Raw genomic sequence first — 7,739 nt, forward strand, 5'->3', positions numbered from 1 at the left:
GTTTGGGATTCGAAATGTGAAGAAGGTTTTCAAGAATTAAAGAGAAGGTTGACTACTGCTCCTATCCTGGTATTACCGAGTTCGTCGGAATTATTTGAGGTTTACTGTGATGCTTCATTGTTGGGTCTAGGTGGTGTGCTGATGCAGAATAAGCAGGTTATAGCTTATGCTTCGAGACAGCTAAGGGTTCATGAGAGGAACTATCCGACACATGATTTAGAGTTGGCAGCCGTGGTATTTGTTCTGAAGTTATGGAGGCATTATTTGTACGGATCAAGATTTGAGGTTTTCAGTGATCATAAAAGTTTGAGGTATTTGTTTGATCAGAAAGAGCTGAATATGAGACAGAGGAGATGGTTAGAATTTCTGAAGGATTATGATTTTGGTTTGAACTACCATCCGGGTAAAGCAAATGTAGTGGCTGATGCCTTGAGTCGGAAATCATTGCATATGTCCATGTTAATGGTTAGAGAATTGGATTTAATTGAGCAGTTTAGAGACTTGAGTTTGGTATGTGAGAGTACTCACAATAGTGTTAAATTGGGAATGCTGAAGTTAACGAGTGGTATTTTGGATGAGATCAGAGAGGGTCAGAAATCCGATATGCGTTTGGTCGATAAGTTGACTTTAGTGAATCAAGGCCAAGGTGGTGAATTCAGAGTTGATGAGAATGGTGTTTTGAGATTTGGTGATCGGGTGTGTATTCCGGATGTTAATGAGCTTAAGAAGAGTATTCTGGAAGAAGGACATCGCAGTGGCTTGAGTATTCATCCTGGAGCTACGAAGATGTATCATGATCTGAAGAAGTTATTTTGGTGGCCGGGAATGAAGAGAGAAATTGCGGGTTTTATTTATTCCTGTTTGACTTGTCAGAAGTCGAAGATTGAGCATCAGAAGCCGTCTGGGCTAATGCAACCGTTGGCTATTCCAGAGTGGAAGTGGGATAGTATCAGTATGGATTTTGTTTCTGGTTTGCCGAGGACAAGTAAGAATTTTGAGGCTATTTGGGTGATTGTTGATAGATTGACGAAGTCGGCTCATTTCATTCCGATTAGAATGGATTATCCGTTGGAGAGATTAGCTGAGTTATATATTGAGAAGATTGTAAGTTTGCATGGTATTCCGTCGAGTATTGTTTCGGACAGAGATCCTAGATTTACATCGAAGTTTTGGGAAGGGTTGCAGAAGGCTTTGGGAACTAAGCTGAGATTGAGTTCTGCATATCATCCGCAGACTGATGGTCAGACTGAGAGGACGATTCAGTCATTGGAGGATCTTTTGAGAGCTTGTGTTTTGGAAAAAGGAGGTGCTTGGGATTGTTACTTGCCTTTGATTGAGTTTACCTACAACAATAGTTTTCATTCGAGCATTGGTATGGCACCGTTTGAAGCTTTGTATGGTAGGAGATGTCGGACACCTTTATGTTGGTATGAGTCCGGTGAGAGTGCTGTGGTTGGACCGGAGATTGTTCAACAAACTACTGAAAAGATTAAGATGATTCAGGAGAAGATGAGAATTGCTCAGAGTCGTCAGAAGAGTTATCATGATAAGAGGAGGAAGTCACTTGAGTTCCAAGGGGGAGATCATGTGTTTCTTCGTGTTACTCCGATAACTGGTGTTGGTCGAGCTTTGAAGTCGAAGAAGTTGACACCTCGATTTATTGGTCCTTATCAGATCTTGGAGAGGATAGGGGAAGTGGCCTATCGTATCGCTTTACCGCCGTCGCTTGCGAATTTGCATGATGTTTTCCATGTGTCTCAGTTGAGGAGGTACATTCATGATCCGTCGCATGTAGTCCAAGTAGATGATGTACAGGTGAGAGATAACCTGACTGTTGAAACATCACCTATGAGGATCGAGGATCGAGAGTTGAAGCAGTTACGGGGTAAAGAGATTGCCTTGGTGAAGGTAGCTTGGGGAGGACCAGCAGGTGGCAGTGTGACTTGGGAACTGGAGAGTAAGATGAAGGAGTCCTATCCGGAGTTGTTCGCTTGAGGTATGTTTTCGAGGACGAAAACTCTTTTAGTGGGGGAGAGTTGTAACACCCCAAATTAAACTAAGCTAATTATTTGATTTAAATTAATATTTTATTTATTAATTTAATTGAATAATTGGATGTTTGGATTATTTTTATTTTATTATTATTTTGGAATAATAATTATTGGGATAATTATTTATTGGAATAATATATAAGTTGGAATTTAGAAAAATCCCATTTTTGGTAAAAAGGTGAATTTCACGTGAAAAGGGAAAAGAGGCAGAAAGGGCAAAAAAGCTAGAGAACGAAGGTTGAAGGAAGGAGAAGCTTGGAGCTCGGAAGCTGCCGGATTAACTCAGGTAAGGGGGGTTTATCATCGGTTAAAGGGTATTGTATGATAATATGTACTGGGTAGTAATAATCATTGTTTTACCTCTGATTGGATTGATATATGCTGAAAATGTGTGAAATGTTGGGATGAACGAAATTGAATGATAATCGATGAAATTCGTAGGAATTAGATGTAGTAAGGTTAGCGATTTGAGAAGTTGAATGTATCTGAGTTGTAATTGATAAAACGAACGAAAGTGTATGAAAAATTGGATTGTGGAAGTGTAGATCTGAGAATTCGTAGCAGAGAAACCATGACAGACCTGGAATTGTGGTCTCTGGTCATACGCGTATGGCACTAGGCAATACACGTATGAGATGGGCTGGTACGCGTATGGCACTAGGCAATACGCGTATGGAATGGCTTGGAAGTGGGAGTTTTGGCGCTGGTACGCGCCATACGCGTGTGATACGCATATCCCTGGATGTGGTACGCGTATGGTGTATGTCATACGCGTATGAGTGAAAGAGATGAGGTTTTGAACGTGTTTTGGTCTCTGGTGGTACGCGTATGGGAATGTGATACGCGTAGCATACGCGTATGAGAGTGGGCAGTACGCGTATGGACTTAGCCAGGTTTGGGCAGTACGCGTATGGGCATAGGCAGTACGCGTATGGGCAGAATTGTGATTTTTCTGAACAGTTGTTGTGCAGTTTTGGCTGTTTAGGCTGAGTGATGTACTTAGCTGATGTATGATGTAGTAGGGATCATTTCCCGCTGTTTTGAGTAGTGTAGGTATTAGTTGAGTGTGCTAATACTGTGTTTGATTTTGTGGCATGATATGATATGCTATTGTTGATGATATGTGATGGTATACATGATGATGTGAATGTATGCATTTGTGAATAGACTGTTGTGTGGCTTAGAGTGTGAGCATGTGTCTATTCTTGAATTGTTGTTGATGTTGCATTTGCTAGGTGATTAGCTTGCACATTGTGGCCCATTTGGGGTGGTAGCTAATTCCCATGGTGAGGAATTAGTGAGTTAGTCATTATTGGACTGTTGTTGATTGTTTGCATGCTAGGTGATTAGCGTGCATTTCATGGCCCATTTGGGGTGGTAGCTAATTCCCATGGTGAGGAATTAGTGAGTGAGTCACTATGTCTCAAATGAGTGGGACTAGTGAGCTTGGTAGCCGTGCCTGGATTTGGACGGTGAGGTTGAACTATATGTTCACAAATAGTCGGTACCGCATGCATAGAGTCTCATTGCATAATATATGTATGGCGTGTAATATGAATGGATGTATTCCAATATTACACATGTGTTTGTGTTGGTATTGTTGCGTGGTCATTGAGTATGGTTTGAGATTATACATATGCTATATGTTATTGTTAAGTATGATGTTTGAGTTAATGCTGCTGTTATTGAATATGTGGTCTGGTTAGAGTGATTTGATGCGTTATTTACTTAACATTACATAATGTGGTATAATGCTCGTTATATTGATTGAGGAACTCACCCTTACGCCTATTTTTCAGGTAACGAGAAATGAGTTGAGTAGAAGCTAATGCTTGGAGTCTAGAGTAGTTTCTTATGGGTCATGCTCTGATAGATGTAACATCGGGAGGGGATGTTTTAATTAATTTGATTTCTGTTGTTGAATGATTGACATGTATTGTGTTACATGTTTTACATTGATGTTGAATTGATTCCGCTGCGATTTATGCAAAGAATTTTATTTTGATTAAATAAATGAGCATGACAGGATATTTTAATGATTGTTGTGAAATGATTGTGTGACACCCTTCGGGGCATAATTACTCTGATGAATATATGTGTATTTTAATTATAAAACATTTGGGGTATTTAGAAGGGTGTTACAGTTGACGACCGACAAGCTTCTGCCGTAAGCGCCAAACAGCCAAATGAATCGATGACTTTGGGGTTCCTATCTATAACCCTAGACTACAACTGGTGAGATCCCTATTATGGAAAGAAATCAATGTTATCCTCCATCTGTATCTTGAACCTGTGATATTATGCCAACTTGTGTGTTCGACTTGTGAGAACCATGCTTGTGTATCATTCATTCACTCATTCATGCATCATAAAAAAAATTCAAATACAATATTCATGCACCATTCTGCATATCATCAAACAAAATCCAGAAAACTTACCATTTGGCCTTGCTGTCCAAAATCATCCGCAGTCAAGCTGTCCACAACACTCGAGGAAACCAAAGATTGCTCATGGATCAGTTGAAACAGAACCAAGCTGTTATGAGGGAAGATATGACCACCGTGAAGGCTCAAATGGGTCAACTTGTTGAAGCCTTGCAAGCTTTGGCTAGGGGACAAGAGGAAATGTGTCAGGCTAATCTGAGAGTCGCCTCCGCCAACCCTGTTGTTGTGACAATACTAGTAAATCCGCTAGGAGGAGCTGGTACACCTGTTGCAGCGCAACTACCTCCAAAAAGAGGTCCAATATACCAGAATGTTGCTCAGCCATTTAATATCCCTGTCAATGGGAGAGTTCAACCCGGGATTGACGATCATCAGCCTATAACCAAAACGCAAGTTGTAGCTTCTATAAATACGTGATTAACGGAAGTGATTTTCTTCTTCTTTCTCTCTCGAATTCTTTCTTTTCCAGAAATTTTTATTCCCTTCTTTTCTTCCGCTAATGCAACTTTTTCTCGGAAAATATTCTTCTCGAATCTTCCACCTCTCCTTCTTCCCCAACCATAACAAACTCTCGAGCGCCACCTTCATCGAACCACGACGACCTCCGCACACGGATTGCAACACCACGCCAAACTCACCAAGTTACATCATCTTCCTTAATCCCAATGACTCCAACCACCATCACACACACAATAATACATAGCAAGCATACGCACAGGAGAGGAGGTGAAGTAGAGCCAACGCATACAGAGGAGGAGAAGAGTTTCAGAAGAAGTCGCGTATTTGAGTTCCCGCTCATTACCTTCTTAATTGATGCATCGTTGCCTTCGAAGATAGGTAAGAACCTATCAATCCACATCGATTCCGTTTCGTCGTATCGGTTTTGTGCTAATAAAACGTAGCCATAGGCGTGAAGGAATTGATTCCCTCCTTATGAGGATCTGATTTAGGATCTTTTATGTAAGATTCGTGAGAGGTTTGCATTCGGTTTATGTGTTTAGGGAGGAAGTATGAATTTGAGTGGGCGAAGGAGAGGTGGGCGCTTCTCGGATGGGAGCTCTGCCGCCACTAGCGTTGAACTCCGGCGCGGCGGAGTCATTTAGGTGTGTGTCGCGGTTCCTTCGAATGGGAATCGTTCGTAGGAAGATGAACTTAAGGGATGTACATCCCGTTGCTGGTGTATATGATTGATTGGGCCCTAGGCCCGATCCGTCAGTGTCCATTACCACACTCCCTCTATAGAACTCCCCCCCCCCCTGATGTGGGTTTAACATTCAGGCCCATGCTGGCATGTCCTTCCATTTTTATTGTTTAGGAATTGATGATGTTAGTTAGTTAGGTAATTAGGAGAAAATTAGGACATTAACTTGATTAATGATAGGATTGATTTAGAAAATTTTCATATATTCATTTAGAATTTCATTTTAATAATTGATTTAGAGTTTCCTTTTAATAATTGATTTAGAATTTCATTTTAATAATTGATCTAGAATTTCGCTTTGATAATCATATTAATTTTAGAATCAATTTTGATTAATTTCTAGAAATATTTTAGAATCGATATTTTCATAATTGTTTTCTTGAATATATTTCTACTTTAATCTAATTTCTAACAATTAACATCTAACCATTAACATCTAATTCTTTACTTTTTTGCATCTAACTTTTAATTTCAACTTCTAACTTTTAATTTTTGTCATTTACTTTACATTGCTTTACTTTGCTTTATATCATATTGTACATCCATAACATTCTTCATCACATCTTAAAATGAACTTAAAAATGGTTCAGGCTTAAAAAATGCAAAAAGATAATAGTTCCCAAGCATGTAATGGACAATGGACTTAGAGACTCATTAGGACCCTTACAAAATACCTAGGACAAATATTCAACCCGAACATGGAAAGGAGCATTCAAGATTCAAGAACTTGTAATCTTTTATGTGCCTTCTAGTTTAGGATACAATTGCATACACAAGGCTTTCTCTTGGGCTACCTGACAATGAGACCTTTTATTTCCTACACTCCCTTGTACTTTACATGTACCCCCTCCCCTTTTGGATGTATGCTTTTACTTGCTTTCTCTTTTATTGCTTTATTGCTACTCCTTAGGCATTAGGAAGGATCATTATTTCATAATCAATAAGCAAACCCTTGATTCAACGTCAAGCGGTCTTTTTCAAATCAAAATCAATAAGCAAACCCTTGATCCAACGTCAAGCGATCTTTTCTTAAATCAAACTCAAAAACACAATAAATACGATTACAATTGTACGCCACGAGCCTTAAGTGGTAAAGAAGGGATGAGAATGGAGCTTTCCTACACTCGTTCGGAATGCTTCGAACACAAGATGTTTGACTTGGTAGTTCGAGGTATTCTCCTTTATCCATAGTCTTTAGTGCAATCCGAAATCAATAACACTTCCTCAAAACCTAAAAACAATTCAATGCATTCAAACCTTTTGTTTGAGCCTTAGGGCATCACAATCAAAAACCCTTCTTCAAGGTAATAAAATCAACAAAACAAACAACATTTTAAATGGATAGTGTGTGCAATGTATGATATGATTTGTTTCACAACTGTTTGAAGATCAAATAAATTTAAATGGATATTGAAATTTGAATTTGAATTTAAAAAAAATTATATCTTTTATTGGATATTTTTATGGAACAAATCAATCCAACTACATCTGCTAATATTCTGGACAAGATCATAGTTGACATCCAAAGGAGAAAACCCAAAAATTGCCTTGCTATTTAAGGAGAATCTCACTTTATCATTGAGGTGTGCGCTAGGATTGAATATCTTTGTGTTGGGTTTTATATGAGTCTTTTGTTTGTGTTTCTTATACACAAAGTTATTGCTTCATTCATATCATAAGGCATAGTAGTTGGTTTGTTTAGGGTTAATGATTGAGAGAAAGTGAGATGGGGTTCTCATATTTAGGGGGAGTCCTACATAGAAATACACCAATGGTAAAATTTAGAACATGGGCATTGAGCAAAGGGGTTGTTCATCTAAGACACTTTGTACTAATTTTATTAAAGAGTGGATTTTTTCTTAGGTAGAGTGCCCTAAGACTTAGGTGTTGTTTGCACTGAACTGGATTAATAATCTTTTTGTGTCTTTACTATTTTACCTTGATTCATTATTGATATCATAGTGTGTTCAATATAGTTTAACAAGTTTGACAACTTGTCTCAAACATCTGGTCCAACATCTGTCCCTTTAGGAACAAATCTTC

The sequence above is a fragment of the Lathyrus oleraceus genome, chromosome 2, assembly GCF_024323335.1.
Source record: "Lathyrus oleraceus cultivar Zhongwan6 chromosome 2, CAAS_Psat_ZW6_1.0, whole genome shotgun sequence".
Lineage (NCBI taxonomy): Eukaryota > Viridiplantae > Streptophyta > Magnoliopsida > Fabales > Fabaceae > Lathyrus > Lathyrus oleraceus.